General features: G+C 36.0%; 1 protein-coding gene across 1 annotated transcript in view; it reads left to right on the top strand.

The window, feature by feature from the left end:
• The first annotated feature begins 2,127 nt into the window (after nucleotides 1-2,127).
• The window catches only part of TANK (TRAF family member associated NFKB activator), a 94,740-nt gene continuing 76,945 nt past the window's right edge, over nucleotides 2,128-19,922 (top strand). Inside the window, exon 1 of the mRNA XM_077760997.1 lies at nucleotides 2,128-2,348. The gene's annotated coding sequence lies outside the window, so the exon portion shown is untranslated. The remainder of the gene's footprint in view (nucleotides 2,349-19,922) is intronic.

The raw sequence follows: 19,922 nt of genomic DNA, 5'->3' as shown, positions 1-19,922 counted from the left end.
TTCCACGCACTCAGACAGAATTTCCTCAAAAAGCGTCTCTAACTACAGCTTCTCTGTCTTGCCTCAAGACCTGCTTGCAGCCAGCGCCCCGCCAGGTTGAGGCCAAGTACTCAGGACTAGCCAGCTCTGCTGGCGCGTGGACGTCAGCCAAGCTCACGTGCCAAAATAAACAGAAAAGGGAAAGGGCACAGAATAGAGAGACCAAAGGGGCATTTCCCAGTTAAGACATCAGCACCACTTTTTTTTTTTTAAAGCTGTGTTTTTAAAATTCTGCTCCTGGGAAAATATAAATTCTTGAGAAGAAACTTCTCCTTCCACTATTTTATTTTGCAGTATTTACAGTATTAGATAGGTTTTATGTTTCCATTGCATACAAGAGAGTTTAATGTTTAATATCAGTAAGATAATTTGTAAAACACAAAGTGCTGAAAGAAATTAATATTTACTGTATGTTAGATGAGTAAATGGAATATTTTTCATTACAAGCTAACTCGTTTTAGATATTTTAAAAAGTATTTCCTTTTGGGGGGGGTGCCTGGGTGACTCAGTCACTTAAGAATCTGATTTTAGTTTAGTTCATGATCTCACAGTTCATGAGTTCAAGCCCCACTTGGGGCTTCACACTGACAGTGCAGAGCCTATATGGGTTTCTCTCTCTTTTCCTTTCTTTCTCCCCCTCTCTCTCCCTGTCTCCCTGCTCCTCATGGGATTCTCTCTCTCCCTCTCTGCCCCTCGCTCACTCGCACCTTCTCTCTCTCTCTCTCAGAAAAAAAAAATACAATAAAATAATAGAAAAATAAAAGTCCTTTAAAAAAAGAGAGAAGAAAAGAAACTAGGGTGACAATCAGAAGTCCTAAATTCTAGTCATTCTTCTAATCGTGGAACTTCTAGTAAAGTCTCAAATTCCTCATCTGCAAAATGCAGACAAAGAGACTCTCCATCTTTTGTTATTGTTATTGCTGTTGTTGTTGTTGTGATTACAGTCATTTTCCTGCTCTTTTTTTTTAATTTTTTTTTAATGTTTTATTTATTTCTAGGAGAGAGAGAGAGACAGCGTGAACAGGGGAGGATCAGAGAGAGAGGGAGACACAGAATCTGAAGCAGGCTCCAGGATCTGAGCTGGCAGTCAGCACAGAGCCTGACGCGGGGCCCGAACCCACGAACCGCGAGATCATGACCTAAGCGAAAGTCAGACACTTAACCGACTAAGCCACCCAGGCGCCCCTGTCATTTTCCTGCTCTTAACATTGTGCGCTGAGACTATAGTACAGTAAAAATAAATGCACTTGGATTCAAGTGCATTTATTCAAGATTCAAGAGACTCAGATGCCTCTTTCTTTGTGACTTTGAGGATTTACCCTCTCCTGTTCCCTCATCTGTAACAAAAAGGAAATGGAACGTGTGTCTCAGGACATTTCCAGCTCTAAAATTTTATAACAAAGAAAAATGTCTGTGGTGTATACGCTGCCTTCCATTTGCATGTAAAACTCTATGTTTTGCTCCAAGGTGCCCGAGAAGAATACATGCATCTGTGAAGCATTTCCCCAGCATAGTAGAACATGCACTCATCCGTGTGAACAGGGCAGCTTAGCTCCCAAGGAGAAAGCCGTCTTAGGAGCCTTTTTTTTTTTGCTTTACCTTTCTCATTAGTCCCTGAGATGATACTCTGGAATCCAGCATGAACTTTATTATTACTAGGCTTCATCCATGTGACTTCTGTAGGCCTTGAAGCAAAGACAACTACACTCAAATCTAGTCATTGTCTGTTGTTGACAAATACACTGCTTAAATCCAAAAATGCCTTCTTGAAAGCTAAAAAACAAAAGAAAACAAAAATTTATCAGACAAACTTTAAAATTCTCTTACATGACAATGTGCTCCATACAAAAATGTTTTAGTGTTTGTAGCTTCTGGATTTTTGTTAAAATGCCCTAACTATTCAAGAAAAATTATCTTTGATTCAGAAGGAAGTCAGGGCTATAGTCATGGGTGGTTTACAGAACATTTTCTGGTAGTCTTTGCTTCATTTCAATATATTGCCATGATTGGCTGTTGAGAACTACAAATAAGGAAGTCTTCAATTTAGGGGATTTCTCAGTGGAAGTTCCCAGTTCAACACAAGGGAGAGCTCAGGACAGTTGGGGCGGCATTGCTAGAGTCTGCAGATAAAGTTTCCAGACTCTGTAACTGCCTACGTCTTTCAAGAGCACCATTCTGTGAAGGAAGACTTATAACTTGGAAAAGAGGTAACCAAAACAAGTTGTTCCTACCAATTCTCAACCTAGCAAGGTGGCCTGGATGTCTTAGACTGAGGCGTTGCAGATTTGCTCCACTCCTGCTTCTGCAAAGTGAGTAATTTACTACATGATTTGATAATGCCTTTGTATTCATTGTCGTAACTAGAAATTTGGCCTTTAAAAAATAGGTTCCCTAGCCAAGACTAAAGAAAATTTTTAAAATACTGTGATCTTTTTACATTCTTCTCAACTTTTAAGATCAAATGTATGTCTCTACTTGAAATGATTTTTTTAAGTTTCTATCTGCAATGTAAACCTTCTCCAATGAGCAGTTTTTATAATATAAGACTTGAAAGATATGTGTTTGGCATATGTGAAGGTATATATAGCTTGCTAGAATGAAAAGTAAACTAATACTGTATATATTTGTACTTTGGGGGAGCCAACTTTAAGATTACTTCTGGCCTGATCCAGTGTGTCCATTCAAAAATTAACTCAAGTTTACTATTTTTCAGCTCCTAAGAAACACATGCTAATGAATATTGTTTTTACAGTAAAATATTAATCTTACAGACAACTTTGCATTTCCTATCTTAAAACATTTAAGTGTTCACCATTACAGTAATCCAGGCTTATTTGATTACCAATTGGCCTTTATATTCACTATTAAAAATGAATATTTAAAGATTGTGTAGTATTTCTTTAAGTATTGTCTTAAGAATAGTCCTAGGAAAAGTTGATAGTTTAAACATATTAAACATCAGAAATCATTATTAACATCAATAGCTGCCATTTACTGAATGTCTGCTGGAGAAAAACACTTACCAGACCTTCCAGCTAATACGTGGCAGAGCGAGGGTTCAAACCTGGATTCGTATCACTTGTTTTTCTAATGACTCTTTGTTACCATTGCTCTGCCTTCTTACAATATTGAAATCGTATTTTGAGATGTCCTATCCAGAGTGCAAAATGATGGGGGAGAAAGGGAGATGACTTAGCCAAGGCGACAGGGCAGCCAAGTCATTCATAGAAGCTTAGAAGTTATTCCTGGGTCTCCCTTTTGCTCACTCTCCTACCCCATTCTCCTCACACCTTCCAGGGTACACAGGGACACGTATTAGTTTACCTCCATGCATCAGGGGACCTGGGGCAGTATACTAGTTCCAACCTGATTGAGGTTCCCACAAGCAGCTAGTTAGGGCCCTAAAGCGGCATCCAGTTGTTTCTCTTAAACACTTGTGACAGTGAAAGAGACGGCCAAGTGGAAAATTTTAGATATAGGTGTTAAATTCTGCCAAAAAAGGTTCTCGTTGGAATTTCATGGAACTTAGGCACTAATTGAAGGAAAATGACCGTCCTTACAGTAGAGAACCTGCTTGTCTGCACACATTTTTTTCTTTCCATGTATTAAGGCCTTGAGAAACATGTAGGTCCCTTGTTTATTATAAAACGTATTCCAATATATTTTATCTTCTTTGTGTATGGAGTTAGGGATGCTATTGGAGAGGGATGTTCTTTCCACTGTATTTTGTAACTGATTACTGCTAGCATTTAGGAAAGTTCTGGATTTCATATTTTTATCTTGCATCCAGCTATTATATTGATCTATTTGTCCTAAATTATTTTAGGTAATTCACATGGGATTCCTGTTTAGGAAAAATGTAATTTTTTTCCTCCTCTTTTTTGTTTTTACTTCTCTTCAAAACTTATAGAACAGTGTTTAATAACAGAGGAGATAGTAGCTAACCTTGTCTTGTTCTGATCTCAGTGGGAATTTCCCTAGTGGTTAACATTAAGAATGACGATGGCTGTTGGTTTCAGATAAATATATTTATCATAAAAACCAAATAACTACCAAATCTACTTCTTATTCTATTTTACTGAAGGTGTGTCAGGACTTCATGTTAAACTGTATTCAGTGTATTTTTGGTATTATTAGGGACAACTGCATGGTTTGTCTACTTTAAAGTATATAGTGCTCTGCTATTACACAATACAGTAATTGCATTATTTAAAATTTCTGTGTTATCGAGGAGCCTGGGTGGCTCAGTCAGTTAAGCTTCTGACTCTTGATTTTGACTCAGGTCGTGATCTCATGGTTCATACACTGACAGTGCAGAACCCCTTCTTGGGATCCTCTCTCTCTCTCTCCCTTTCTCTCTGCCCCTCCCTTGCTTGCACTCTCTCTCTCTCTCAAAATGAATAAATAAACTTTGAAAAATCTGTTATGAAAAATCATGCCTCTATCATAAAGGTAGTTTTATAATTATAAAGCATATTTAGTTATTGCTTTAGTTAAAATAATAAGTTAGTTGATCAAAATGAACCAAACCAAACCTACACATTTCCTCATTTTCTCTTTAATCCACATGCTTAGATGCCTCTCCTCTATTATTTTGGCTTCACAATTTAGTTCACAACTCAAATTAACAGAAAAGAATGAAAACAATGTGGCATAGCCAAGGAACCCTATCCAGGCAGAGCAACCAAATACCCAAATAAAGCAACTGCTGCTACATCTTTGTGCAAAAAGGCTTTCTCCTTATTATGACTGTGCTGGTTGCAAACCACAAGTCTGTTACAGCCAACAGTGGTGTGCAAAATATGTGTCCAGATTCATTACTTTTATGCCACTTTATATTAAGAAAATGTATGCCGAAAAAGAATTATCTGGGGGCACCTGGGGGGCACAGTTGGTTAAGTGTCTGACTTTGGCTCAGGTCATGATCTCGTGGTTCATGGGCTTGAGAGCCCAGAGTTTGGAGATCAGAGCTTGGAGCTTGTTTCGGATTCTGTGTCTCCCGCTCTCTGCCCCTCCCCAATTCGTGCTCTGTTTCTCTCTTTAAAAAAAATTTTTTTAAATGTTTGTTTATTTTTGAGACAGAGAGAGAGAGACAGAGTGTGAGCAGGTGAGGGTCAGAGAGAAGGGGACACAGAATCCGAAGCAGGCTCCAGGCCCTGAGCTGTCAGCCCAGAACCTGACATGGGGCTCGAACTCATGAACCACGAGATGCATGACCTGAGATCAAGATGGCCGCCCAACCGACTGACCCACCCAAGCACCCCATCTGTTTCTCTCTCTTATAAAATAAACATTTAAAAATTTTTAATAGAAATTAAAAAAAGAAATATGCGTAATTTATTGAGAACTTTTGCTTTCATGTTCACAAGTGAAATTAATCTGTATTTTTATTTTCTGATAAAAATACCAAAGTTTTCCATGTTCCAAAAAAGTTTAACAAAAGTTATCTGCTCCTTGAAATATTTAAAGAGCATCTCTTCACACTGTTTGTCTTTGGCACCCACTTTTGGAAGTAATTCTTTAAAAGCTTTCTGATAATTTCTATCACGATTGATATAGTTAGGTTTTATGTTTTTTTTTTTCACACAGTTTAGGTTGTTTACAAATGATCCTTGTCATCAAATTTTTCGAAGCTATTACCATACACATTATTCTCATACTTTTTTTTATCTGACTATGTAGATAACCCTTTTTAATTACCAGTTTTATTTATTTATTATTTCTTTCGCTTTTGTGTTTTTCCTGACTGGATATCTCAAAGAGTTAATATCTTGGATGTATCATTTCTATTGTTAGTTCTTTTTAAAATAGTTTTTTCTTTCATCTTTATTACCATCTTCTTTTTGTTTTGTTTTGTTTTAAATTATTTTAATGTTTTATTATTTATTTTTGAGAGTGAGAGACAGAGTATAAGCAGGGGAGGGGCAGAGAGAGAGAGAGAGAAAGAGAGAGAAACAGAATCCAAAACATCTCCAGGCTCTGAGCCATCAGCACAGAGACTGACACAGGGCTTGAACTCACAAGCTGTGAGATCATGACCTGAGCCAAAGTCAGACACTTAACCAACTGAGCCACACAGGCGACCCTTTTTCCTGTTTTTTTTTTTTAAGTTTATTTATTTATTTTGAGAGAGAAAGAGAGAGCAAGCAAGGGAGGAGCAGAGGGAAAAGGAGAGAGAAGGAGAGAGAGAATCCCAAGCAGGCTCTACATTGCCAGTGCAGAGCCAGATAGGGGGCTGGAACTCATGAACCATGAGATTATGACCTGAGCCAAAATCGAGTTGGATGCTTAACTGACTGAGCCACACAGGCACCTCTTTATTAGTATTTTCTTAATGCTTTTTATTAGACTACAACATTTTACTTTTTCTTTTTTCAGTTTTTGAGCTGAAAACTTAGTTCATTTATTTGTATTCTTTTCTGTTTTGTAATGAAAGTATTTAAAGGTAAGAATTTTCTGAGCATCATTTTAACTATATCCTACAACTTTTGATAGGAAAGGGGCCTTCATTATTTCATGTTTTTTTTAAATGACTGCTTTTGAGAGAGTGAGAACACGTGCACGTGAGCCAGAGAGGGACAGAGAGAGGGGGAGACAGAGGATCCAAAGCAGGCTCTGAGCTGACAGCAGAGAGCCTGATGCATGGCTCGAACTCGGGAGCTGCAAGATCATGACTTAAGCCAAAGTCAGACGCTTCAATAACTGAGCCACCCAGACCCCTCATTATTTTAAGTTTTTAATTGCAGTTTTATTTCCTCTTTGATCCAAGAGTTATTTAGGACAGCTAAGTCTTTTTCTCAGTTAATAGATTTTGTTTGGTTTAGAACAGTTTAAATTTAGAGAAATTCTGAGCAAACACAACAGAATTTCCATATCCACTCCACATGCCACCCCATCACACAGTCTCCCCCATTGCTAACATCTTACATTAGTACAGTACATTTGTTCCAATTAAGGAACCAGTATTGATCATTTCTCTTAACTCAGCGCATAGTTCATTCAGATTTTATTTTTTCCCCTTTAAAAAATTGTGGTAAAATTCACATAAAATTAAACTTTACGAAGTGAACAATTCAGTGGCATTGACTTCATTCACAATGTTGTGCAACCACCACTTCTATCCAGTGTCAAAACATTTTTATCACCCCAAAGAAAACTCTGTGTCCATTAAGCAGGTGCTCTGCTTTTCTTGCTCCTCTCAACCTCTGGCAACTACCAATCTGGTTCGGTCTCTGTGGATGTACCTGTTCTGAATATTTCGTGTAAGTGAAATCATATAATGTGTGATTTTTCTGACTGGTTTCTTTCATTTAACATTATGTTTTCAACATTCGTCCATGTTGTAGCATGTATCAGTACTTCGTTCCTTTTATGGCCAAGCAATATTCTATTGTATGTATATACCTCAATTTGATTATCCATTCATCTATTGTTGGGTAGGATAGTTGGTCTCTTTTCAGTTTATAGCTATTGTAAATAGTGCTGCTCTGACCATGCATTTACATGAATTTGTTTTAGTACCTGTTTTCAATTCTTCCTGGGTATATACCAAGCAGTGAAATTGTGGGCTCATATGATAATTCTCTTTAACTTTTTAAGGAATAACCAAATAGTTTTCCACAGTTGTCAAACCATTTTACATGCCCACCAGAAATGTATGTGAACCCGGATTTCTCCACATTCTTGCCAACGCTTTATTGATATTCTCTGTTGTTGTTAGTGCTATTGTTGTTGTTGTTGTTTTTATTATTGCCATCCTAGTGTGTGTGGAGTGGTATCTCACTGTGATTTTGATTTGCATTTACCTAATGACTAATGTTGTTGAGCATCTTTTCTTGTGCCTGTTGACTATTTTGTATTGTCTCCTTAGAGAAATGTCTTTATGTCCTTCACCCATTTTTTTAATGGGTTGTTTGTCTTTTTTTGTTGCGCTTTAAGAGTTCCTTATAGAGGTGCCTTGTGGCTCATTCGGTTAAGCATTGGAGTCTTGATTTTGGCTCAAGTCATGATTTCACTGTTTGTGGGATCAAGTCCCATGTCAGGCTCTGAACTGACAGCACGGGCCTGTTTGGGATACTCTCTTTCCCTCTCTCTGCCTCTATCCCCCACATAAGTAAATGTTAAAAAAAGAGAAAGATCCTTTTATATTCTGGATACTTAGAGTCTTATCAAATATATGATTTGCAAATATTTTCTCCCATTCTATCTTTAGATACTGTCTTTGACAAATGCCCAATTTTTTGTTAATTTTTATGAAGTCAAATTTTTCTTTTCTTGCTCATGATTTTGGTATTATATCTAAGAATCTATTACCAAATTCATGGTCAAAATGATTGACCTCTGTGTGTTTGTCTAAGAGTTTTATAGTTTTGCTCTTATATTTGGGTTATTGATCCATTTCAATCATCGATCGAATTCATTCTTCTTATTGTGTCTATAACTTGTCCCAACATCATTTGTTAAAGAAAATTTCCTTTCTCCACTGAACAGTCTTTGGTACGCATGTCAAAAAATCAGTTCACCATATATGTATGGGTTTATCCTTCACTCTCAATTCTAGTCTATTGACCATATGTCCATCCTTATGCCAATACCACACTGTTTTGGTTACTGGAGCTTTGTAGTAAGTTTTGAAATTAGAAAGTGTGAGTCCTCCAACTTTATCTTTCTTTTTCAATATTCTCTCGACCCCTCAGGGACTCTTGCAGTTCCATCTAAATTTAAGGATCAGTTTTTACCTTTTCGACAAAAATAAGAAAAGCCATTAGAATTTTGATATAGATTATCTTAAATCTGTAGATCATTTTGAGAAGTACTGTCATCTTAACAATACTAATTTTTTCAATATATGAACATGGTGGGTCTTTACATTAATCTAAGTCTTTCTTCATTTCTTTCAGCAATGTTTTGTAGTATTCAATGTACAAGTGTTTTCCCTCTTCGGTTAAATTTGGTTTTAGATATTTTCTTTTTTAGAAGCTTTATAAATGGAATTATTTTCTTAATTTCTTTTTTGGATTATTCATTGATGATGTATAGAAACACAACTGATTTTTGAGCATTGCTTTTGGATCCTGAAATGTTGCAAAATCATTTATTAGCTCTAGCAGCTTTCTTGCAGATTCCTCAGGATATTTTCTATATATAAGATAACGTCATTTGTAAATATAAATATTTTTACTTCTTTCTAATTTACATGCTTTTTATTTCTTTTTCTTGTTTAATCACTCAGCTAAAACTTTCAGGACAATGTTTAATAGTAGTGGTGAAAGAAACCATCCTTGACTGTTCCTGATCTTAGGGGGAAATCTTTCAGTCTTTCATCATGAGTATGATGTTAGCTGTGGGTTTACAAAAACTCTCTTTGTGTTGAGGAAGTTCCCTTCTAGTCCTAGTTTTCGAAGTCTTTTTTTTTTTTTAAATTCATGAAAGGGCATTGGTTTTGTCAAATGCCTTTTCTACATCAGTAGTGATCATCATGTGGGGCATTTTCCCTTTTCCATAGTGTAGTGTATTGTATTGAATTCTTTTTTTCCTGAAACATCTTTGCTTTTCAGGGAAAAAAATCACATTTTGTCATGATGCATAATCTATTTAATATGCTGTAGGATTCAGTTTACTAGCATTTTGTGGTATTTTAAATATTCATAAATACTATTGGTTTTTAGTTTTCTCTTTTTCTGGTGTTTTTGTCTGGCTTTGATATCACAGTAATGCTGGCTTCATAAAATAAGTTAGGAAGTATTCCTTCCCCCTCTATTATTTTTAAAGAATTTAAGAAGGATTGATGCTAATTCTTTTTAAAGTGTTTGATAGAATTCTCCCGTGAAGCCATCTGGTTCTGGACTTTTCTTTGTTAGGAGGTTTCTGATTACTGATTTTATCTCTTTTATTTGTTATAGGTTTATTCAGGCTTTCTGTTTCTTCTAGATTTAGTTTCCATTGTCTGTGTATCTAAGAATTTCTACATTTTGGAAAAAAAGAGAATTTCTACATTTCGGCTAGAGTATCTTATCTTTTGGCAGATAGTAGTTCATAATATTCTCTTATAATCTTTGTTTTTTTTTTTTTTTTGGGCGGTAACAATGTCCCCACTTTCATATCTGATTTAAGTTACTTATTATTCTTTAAAAAAGTTTTGTCAATTTTGCAGATCTTATCAAAGAACCGACTTAGACTTCATTGATTCTCTTGTTTTTCTATTCTCTATTTCATTTATCTCTGCTCTAATCTTTATTATTTCCTTCCTTCTGCTAGCTTTGGGTTTAGTTTGCCTTATTTTCTAGTTCCTTGAAGTGTAAAGTTCGGTTATTGATTACAGATCTTTCTTTTCCTCCATTGTAGATGTTTACAACTAATAATTTCCCTCTGAGCCCTACTTTCACTCATCCCATAAGTTTTGGTAGAGTACAATTTTGTTTTTATTAGTCTCTAAGTAAATCTCATTTCCCTTGTGATTTCTTATTTTGATTGGTTGTTTAAGAATGTGTTGCTTAGGGGCGCCTGGGTGGCTCAGTCGGTTGGGCCTCCGACTTCGCTTAGGTCATGATCTCACTGTTCGTGGGTTCGAGCCCCACGGTGGGCTCTGTGCTGACTGCCAGCTCAGAGCCTGGAGCCTGTTTCAGAGTCTGTGTCTCCCTCTCTCTCTGACCCTCCCCTGCTCATGCTGTCTCTCTCTCTCTCTCCTAGAAATAAATAAAAATATTTTAAAAAATTAAAAAAAAAGAATGTGTTGCTTAATTTGCACATATTTGTTTTTTCCAGTTTTTCTTCTGTTGTTGACATCTAGCTTCATTTCATTTGGTTAGAAAAGATACTTTGTATGGCTTCAATGGTTTTAAATATATTGAGACTTTTTTGGGGTGTACCATTTGATTTATTCTGAAGAAGGTTCCATATCTACTTGAGAGAAATGTGTCTTCTGCTGTTGGGTGGAGTGGTCTATATATCTGCTGGGTCTAACTGATTTATGCTATCATTCAAGTTTTCTTTTTCTTGATCTTCTGGTTTTCTACCCATTATTAAAAGTAGTGTAGTAAAGTCTCCAACAGCTACTGTAGTACTGTCTATTTCCCCCTTCCATTCTATCAATATTTGCTTCATATAATTTGGGATATCTATTGTTTGGTGTGTATATGTGCATAATTGTTATATCTTTTTGATTAATTACCCTTTTGTCAGTGTACAATGTCCTTCTTTGTCTCTTATAACAGTTTTTATTTGAAAGCTATTTTGTCTGATGTTAATATAACCACCCCCGACTTTCTTTTGATTACTGTTTCCATGGAAAATCTTATTTCCATCAAGTTAGTTGTGTTTGGATCTAAAGTAAGTCTCTTATAGAAAGCATATCACTTGATCATATTGTATTATCCATTCTGCCAAGTTTTGCCCTTTGATTAGAGAGGTTAATTCATTTATATTTAAAGAAATCACTGATAAAGGACTTATTTCTGCCATTTTGCTATTTGATTTCTGTATACCTATACCATTTTTCTGTTCCTCACTTCTCACATTAATGTCTTCTTTTGTGTTTAATTGGTTCTTTGTACCATTTTATTCCCTTCTTATTTTATTTTATGCATTATTTTTAGATAATAATTTACAAAATTTTACTAAGGCATTTATAGAATGCCTTAGTACTTACCATGGGGATTACAATTAGCAATTTAATTTGTAACTGTCCAATTTGAATCAATACCAAGTTAATATCAATAATATAAAAAAGTTTTATCCTATACAGCTTAATTCCTGTCTTATGTTGTTGCAATAACAGATTTTATATTTATACACTATGTACACATAATTATATAGATTTATAATTTTTTAAAGCATTTGTCTTCTAAAAATCACATAGGAAATAAAAAGAGGAGTTACAATCACTCTGGCTTTCATATTCACCAATGTAATTGTCTCTGTCAAAGTTTTATTTTTTGGAATGCTTTGAATTATTTTGTCTAGTAGCCTTTTATCTGAGCCTACAGGACTCTCTATCATTTCTTATAGGGTAAGTCTATTAGCATTGAACTCCTTCAGCTTTTGGTTATTTCAAAGCATCTTAACTTTTCCTTTAATTTTGAAGAATAGTTTTGCTGGATAGAGAATTCTTGGTTGACATNTATGTCATCCCACTACCTTCTGGACTCCATGACTTCAAAGTGAAATTGGCTGTTAATCTTACTGAGCCTCTTTTCTGCACAATGAGTCACTTCTCTTTTACTATGTTCAAGAATCTTTCATCTGTGGCTCTCAACAGTTTGATTATAATACACTTTGGTATAGATCTCTTTGAGTTTATCCTTCTGGAGTTCATTGAATATAACATTTAGAATGTGACAAGAGAGAATGTGAGGAGAACCATTAGGAGGCTAGTATGACACATAAGAATTGATGGTATCTTGAACAAAGAGTGGCAATAGAGACAGAAAATGGCAATGAAACAGTGTATAACAATGAGGACAGAAAGTATATTCATGTAAGAAATGTTGCAGAGGAGTACGCATATGAGTTATCTTTTGGGGGTACTGACTGAATGTCAGGAAGTTTTATATCTTTGTTATATGGGCAATGTTTTCCTTTCTTTCTTCCTCTTTTAACTTGAAAGAAATAACCATAAAATTTTTAATTCTCTTGTAGTTACTTACCTTCACATTAAAAAAGAAGTTAAAACAATATGTGTTCAATTATTTTTGTTAGAAGGACATCCTATCTATTATTTCCTTATTTCTATATGTAGAAGATAAGAAAATTAGTAAATTAAAACATTTTACTTCCTGCCACTTCTCTTCCACCCACTTGAGATTTTGTTTCTATAAACAAGAATTTTAGAATACATTCTTATTGTTATTTATTTATACTTGCACCTTATATCTTCAAAGTTACTTTTAACACCCTCATTATATTTGCTACAAATCTTTACTTAATCCAATAGTTAAATTATTTCCAATATTTACAAATATTTCTTTTACCTCAGATTTTTACCTTTCTTCTTTATTAAAAATGTGATTCCCTTCTTGACTAACACAAGTGTATCTTCAACTATTTCAGGAAATGGGTGGTATATTTCTGAACCTTGAAGTATCAAAAAATATCTTTGTTTTCATTTCCTATGTGAATGAAAACTTGGGTGGGTATAGACTTTGTAAGTTAAACCTTTCCCATGAAACTATAGATGTTATTCTGTTCAGCTTCTGAAGTTTAATGTGAAGATAGTCTATTATTCTTCTATTTTTCTTTCTTTTCAAGTGATTTATTTTTTTTCCTGCATTCTTGTTGAATTTTTTCCATACTTTAGATATAGGAAACCTTGCCTTACCTCTCAAGCCTGAACTCAAGCTTCTCCAGTGTGTTTTCAGAGTACCCTATACTTGTCCCTATTGTAATATTGTAATACCACATTGTGTAGTAATTGCTTGCTTCTTCTATGTATGTTACAATAAACAAGAAGTTCTTTTAAAGTACAACTGCGTCTTGGTCATCTTGATAGCCCTAACTTTTAGCACATAGCAAGCACTCACAAATAAATTGATAGATCATTTACATCAAAATTTTATCAGGGTATGTCCAAGTGTTTGGTCTCCTTCCATTAATATGTTTCAAAACTTACTGAGTCCTTTTCATCTCCAATTACATTGGATATATCTTCTGATATATCTATGGTTGGTATTTCTGTTCCATTTACTCTGATCTCTTTTCCAGGAAGAAGATAGAGAACTGTCTTTTCACTATTCCATTTCATGGTTTTCTTCTATTTGACCTTTCCACTGACATTTGAGAGAGTTTTTCAAGCTTTTGCTCTAATCATTATTTAATATTCTGCAGTATTGATTCCATCCTTGATTATGTCCAATTATATCTAAATTTTGCCAATGCATGTTTTGTGTCTTTACAGGCTTAACTTATCCAACTTTGTTTTTATTTCTCCCTGCCTCTTAGCTAGGTCCTTCCTTTTCTTAATCTAATATCTATCTTGTCTAATATGACATCTCTTTATTCATAGAAAATGGAGAGCATATTTTTTCCATTTATTTATGCCTCTGATAAACCATTTTCCACAGTGCTCATTTTCTCTGCATTTTGAGAACTCTATTTTCTTCCTTTATACAGCATGATCTTTTCAAATGGATGCTTTGTCTTGTATTTTCTCATTCCAAGCATTCTATAGCCCTTACCAATCAGATACCTTACCTTGGTTCTTCTCATTATCTGTTTGATTTCTGTTAGATCCTCAGAACAGATATGGAGCTGAGAGACATAAGCAGACATGCTCAGGTCACAGCTGCATTTTTGGCCTGAAGCTAACATTTATCAATTTTGTCACTATAGGTATTTACCTGAGCCAAAATCCTTTACTCCTATTGCCTGGTTATTTCACTATGAGGAGGAGAATTCCTGGTTAATCAGAAACAACCGTTGGTCTTTTTCTTGATAGGAACCATATATGAAAAATCAAAGTCTCAGAGAGAGTCAAACACACAGCTCTGTCTGTTCATCCCTTTTCATTATTTGCTTCTAATGTTCCCTTAAATATGGAATATTTATCCATTCCTATTGGGATTATATTGGTATACTCCAAACCACAGTGCCAAAATGAATACTAGAAAGAAGTACTAATGTGTGATATTGGGGCAAGGAATTGTTAAATACTATGTGCAGGTCCCACATAGTAGTGGGGGTATTGCTTAATTCACTAGTAGGTGCCATAAGACAGATAATTTCATTAGTATTCTTCAGGCCAATTACAGCCATTACTGTTCTTCGTTTTCAAGCAACAAAGGTTATGTCCATTTCAGTCCCACAGTTCTTGCAAATGATTGAAAATCAGTCAAATTTTGTTACTAGGATGCTTGTCAGCAGGGTTACAGCTACTCTTTTCACATCTTTTTTCTGACTTAGAAAAAGGCACCTCTTTGGGATATATTCAACCCCAAGGGGGCAAGGTTTGGCAAGTGGCCACCCTTGTCAGCTGGGTGCTTTGCTCAGGGAAGAGCCTGCTCAGCCACACATGCTGGACCTGGTCATCAATTCTTCCTCTCAATGCTATTATCAGTTCTCATGTTTTTCAGATTTCTCTTTAGGCATTTAATTTAGAGTCTAAGACACAAACAGCTAGTCCAGATGTCATCCTAAATCAGAAGTCAACCAGATTCTATTAGTAGTGATATTTCACATCAAAGATTTGACTGAGATCATTGATGTATACCTGACATCCCAAGTTGTAGTAAGTGTGTATACTGGCAGCTTTCCTTTTCCCTAGATTCATATTCAAAACTCTCAATAAAATATTAAGCAGTTTGAAAAAAGAAGCTAAAATATTTTAATGAGTCTTCAGTTCTCATTTTCCTTTTTTAAAAAAATCTTTATTTATTTTTAAGAGAGAGGGAGAGGGAAAAAGAGGAGGAGAGGGACAAAGAGACAGAGTCCCAAGTAGGCTCTGCTATCAGCACAGAGCCTGATGTGGGGCTCAAACATATGAACCGTGACATCATGACCTGAGCTGAAATCAAGAGTCATATCCTTAACCTGCTGAGCCACCCAGATGCACCCCCCCCTTTTTAACTTCTCATTTTCATTCCACTCCACCTCCAGTACTGCTTGCTACCCTAAGGTATATAAATATAATATGAATAAAGGAAATTGGAGAGAAGTCATGTCATTCTTTTAAAGGATTAATCCTCAAATAAATGTCTCAACTCAATTCTTAACTGCAATAAAACATATTATATGTCAATTCTAAAAAATTCATCATCATTATAGAAAAAGGAAAATGTTTGAAACTATTTTAGCATAAAATTCATCTATCTATCCCAGCATTCATGCATGTTTCATACACTGGATAAATATGTAACCATTTCTCTTTATGACTACAACATCATGGAATTGAAAAGAGAGAAAATATATATACTTAAGAAATGTATATGTTTAATTTTTTTCTTCTTTATTCAAAGTTTTTAGCACCTCCACATTCAAAATGCTATGCATTAAGTTTTAGATTTTGGATGTATTATTAAATTCCACCACTTTGATTAAAAGTCACCAAGCAGCTTTTCCAATTTACTAAAAACTTGGATAAGTTGGACTTCATTAAAATTAAAAATTTCTGCTCTGCAAAAGACACTGTCAAGAGTATAAAAGCACAAGCCACAGACAGGGAGAAAATATTTGCAAAAGATACATCTGATCAAGGACTGTTAGACAAAATACACAAAGAACTTTTTAAGTTCAACAAAAAGAAAACTAAGAACCCAAATTTCAAATGGGTCAAAGACCGTAACAGGTATCTCACCAGAGATGTACAGATGGCAAATAACCATATGAAAAGATGTTCCACATCATATGTCATCAGGAAAGTGAAAATTAAAACACAGTGAGATACAACACATGCTTGATAGAATGGCCAAAATCTAGAACACTGAAAACACCAAATGCTGACAAGGGTATGGAGCAACAGGAGCTCTCATTCATTGTTAGTGGGAATACGAAATGGTCCAGTCACTTTGGAAGATAGTTTAGCAGCTTCCTACAAAACTAAACATGCTAGGGGTGCCTGGGTGGCTCAGCTGGTCAAGTGTCCAACTCTTGGTTTCAGTTCAGGTCATGATCTCATGTTTCATGAGATCCAGCCCCATATTGGGCTCTGTGCTGACAGCAGGGAGCCTGCTTGGCATTCTCCTCTCCCTCTCTCTCTGCCCCTCCACCTCCCCAAATAAATAAGTAAACATTTAAAAATACATACTAAATATGTATATGATCCAGCAATTCTACTCCTTGATATTTACTGAAGGGAGTTGAAAACTTATGTCCACACAAAAACCTGCACGCTTATGTTTTAGCAGCTTTATTTATAATCACCAAAACTTGGAAGCAACCAAGATGTCCTTCAGTAGGTTATTGGATAAATAAACTGGTACACCAGGCAATGAAACAGTATTCAGTACTAAAAGTAAATAAACTGCCAAATGATGAAAGACATAGAGAAAACGGAAATGTTTATTACTAAGTGAAAGGAGTCAATCTGCAAAGGCTACATACTTTTTTATTCCAACCATATGACATTATAGAAAAGGCAAAACTATGGAGACAGTAAAAAGATCAGTGGTTGCTGGGGCTTGGGGGTAGGATGGTCAACAGGTAGAGCACAGAGGATTTTTAGGGCAGTGAAACTACTCTAGTATAGTAAGATACTATAATGATGGATAGACGTCATTATGTATCTGTCCAAATTCATAGAATGTACAACATGAAGAATGAACCCTAAAATAAACTGTGGACTTTGGATGATAATGTGATGTTGATGTAGATTCATCAGTTATGACAAACGCACCACTCAGCGGGAGATGTTGATAACAAAAGAGGTTTATGCATATATTGGGGTAGGGAGTATATGCAAAATCTCTGTACCTTCCACTCAATTTTGCTATAAACCTAAAACTGCTATAAAAAAAACTTTGGGGGCGCCTGGGTGGCTCAGTCGGTTAAGCACCCAACTTCAGCTCAGGTCATGATCTCACAGTTCGTGGGTTCAAGCCCCGCGTCGGGCTCTATGCTGACAGCTAGCTCAGAGCCTGGAGCCTGTCTTCAGATTCTGTATCTCCCTCTCTCTCTGACGCTCCCCTGCTCATGGCCTCTCTCTCTCTCAGAAATAAATAAAACATTAAAAAAAAAAAAGTTTTTTAAATTCTTAAATAAAAAACCAGTGCTTTACTGTCATGCTTAACTCACTACTTACTATAGAAACATTTTAACTGATCACAATGTTATATACAAGATGTTTCTGTTTAAATGCTTTTTGCAATATATTTTGGCTTTAACTTTTCAAAGTAAGCCCAATATTTTAAAATGCACTGCAAATTAAATCCTTGGACTTACAGGCCTAAGGAAAGTAATGCAGGGACGCCTGGGTGGCTTAGTCGGTTAAGCATCCGACTTCAGCTCAGGTCATGATCTCATAGCTTGTGGGTTTGAGCCCCGTGTCAGACTCTGTGTTAACAGTTAGCTCAGAGCCTGGAGCCTGTTTTGGATTCTGTGTCTCCCTCTCTCTCTGACCCTCCCCTGCTCATGCTATCTCTATCTCTCTCTCAAAGATAAATAAAAAAAACATTAAAAATTAAAAAAAAAAGAGAGAAGATAGCACCTTCTAAGTTATATGGGACCAGAAAAAAAGGGAGCTCAAGAATTCCAGAGCTAGGCTTGAATCTTCAGGATGAAGAAAGAATCACTGGCTAAAGACCCATTCAGGCATGGCTTGGATGCCTGAATCCAATTGCTAGGACAAGAAAGTTCTCAATTGCAAAATTTTGTTGAGTCTGTGGATATAAAACTACTTTCTAGAGCAGGCTGTGCCTGAAATAATGTATAATATTCACAGTCATTTAATTTATTTTTTTTAATTTTAATTTATTCATTTTGAGAGAGAGAAAGAAAGAGTGTGAGCAGGGGAGGGAGAGAGAATCTCAAGCAGAATTGGTGCTGTCAGCACAGAGCCCAACGCAGGACCCTATCCCATGAGCCTGGGGTCATGACCTGAACTGAAATCCAGTTAGATGCTCATCCCACTGAGCTACCCATGGTCATTCTAATCCTGTCTATCAAACTGTTACTTCAATGTCCTTAGTATGCTTGTGCTTGGTGATGAGGTCTTTTCAAACACCACCAAACCACATAAGATATGTAGAAAAAACAGTGAGAGTTCTAAAAATATTTTTTAGGGGCACCTGGGTGGCTCAGTCAATTAAGCATCTGACTTCGGCTCAGGTCATGATCTCTCAGTTTGTGTGTTTGAGCCTTGTGTTGGGTTCTGTGCTGATAGTTAGGAGCCCGGAGTCTGCTTCAAATTCTGTGTCTCCCTCTCTCTCCCCTCCCCCCACTCGTGATCTGTCTTTATCTCTCTCTCTCTCTGAAAAATAAATAAACATTTAAAAATATTTTTTAATTGAGTAAATAAATAGGTCATTAATATGGAAGCTTCTGAGAGTGCTACATGCATTCAGTCAGATGCAATTCTGCTCCAGTCAGTATGGAAAGTCCTAGACTTCAGTGCTGTTGGGAAGCTTCCACATGTACGGTAGATTTGACTGCTATATTTTCATGCAAGGAATCCCAGGGAAAACCTTGATGGCAGGGAGCCAGCCTGACATGAAGCTGTCCGGACAACATCTTTCATTGCAGAACATTCTAAAATTTACCATGTGCTTACGTTACTGCTTACGTTATTGCTTACGTTATTGGATTGACCCTCTTCATCTAGTGAAGTAAATTATCACTGTCTCCATTTGTCAGATAAGAAATTAAGATTCATTAAGTTAAGCAACTTGCCTGACCCAGTAGGTATCAGAGTTAAAACTGGGAGTTCAAACATTTCTAGATAACATGTCTAAAATTTCTATCTTGGAGAATATTCAGGCATACTTAGGAGATGGAATAATGAGGAAGTCTTAATTCATGAGAATTTTCTATGAAGTCTGCTTGCATATACCAATCATTCAATTTTAGTAAGTATATTTGGTGAAAGGTGTTACAGTTAGGGAAAAGCCAAATGGGCGTGTTCGTGTGTATGTGGTGTGTGTGTGTGCGTGTGTGTGTGTGTGTGTGTGGAGTGTTTCTCATTGTGGACCTTAACCACCTTAATCACATTCACATGAGGATTTGACAAAAATGCAGGTTCCAGGCTTCCCCCCATAACCCTGTTTGCTCTGAACTCCAAGATCTTTAGGGGTTAATTAGTAAATCTGCGTATTTAACAAGACTGTCAGATGATTCTTGTGTATGCTAACTCACATACAGGGTGATGTTAAACCTGGTTATTTTCTATTTAGGAAAAAATCTAACCAAGGCCCGCAGGTGACCTTTAACCTTGACATTGATGCCTGTTGGCTCCTGTTCGT

This window comes from Crocuta crocuta, unplaced genomic scaffold (assembly GCF_008692635.1).
Source record: "Crocuta crocuta isolate KB4526 unplaced genomic scaffold, BGI_CrCroc_1.0 scaffold153, whole genome shotgun sequence".
NCBI classification, from domain to species: Eukaryota; Metazoa; Chordata; class Mammalia; order Carnivora; family Hyaenidae; genus Crocuta; species Crocuta crocuta.
The sequence above is the reverse complement of the archived record's forward strand: the minus strand, read 5'-3'. Positions and strand labels throughout refer to the sequence as shown.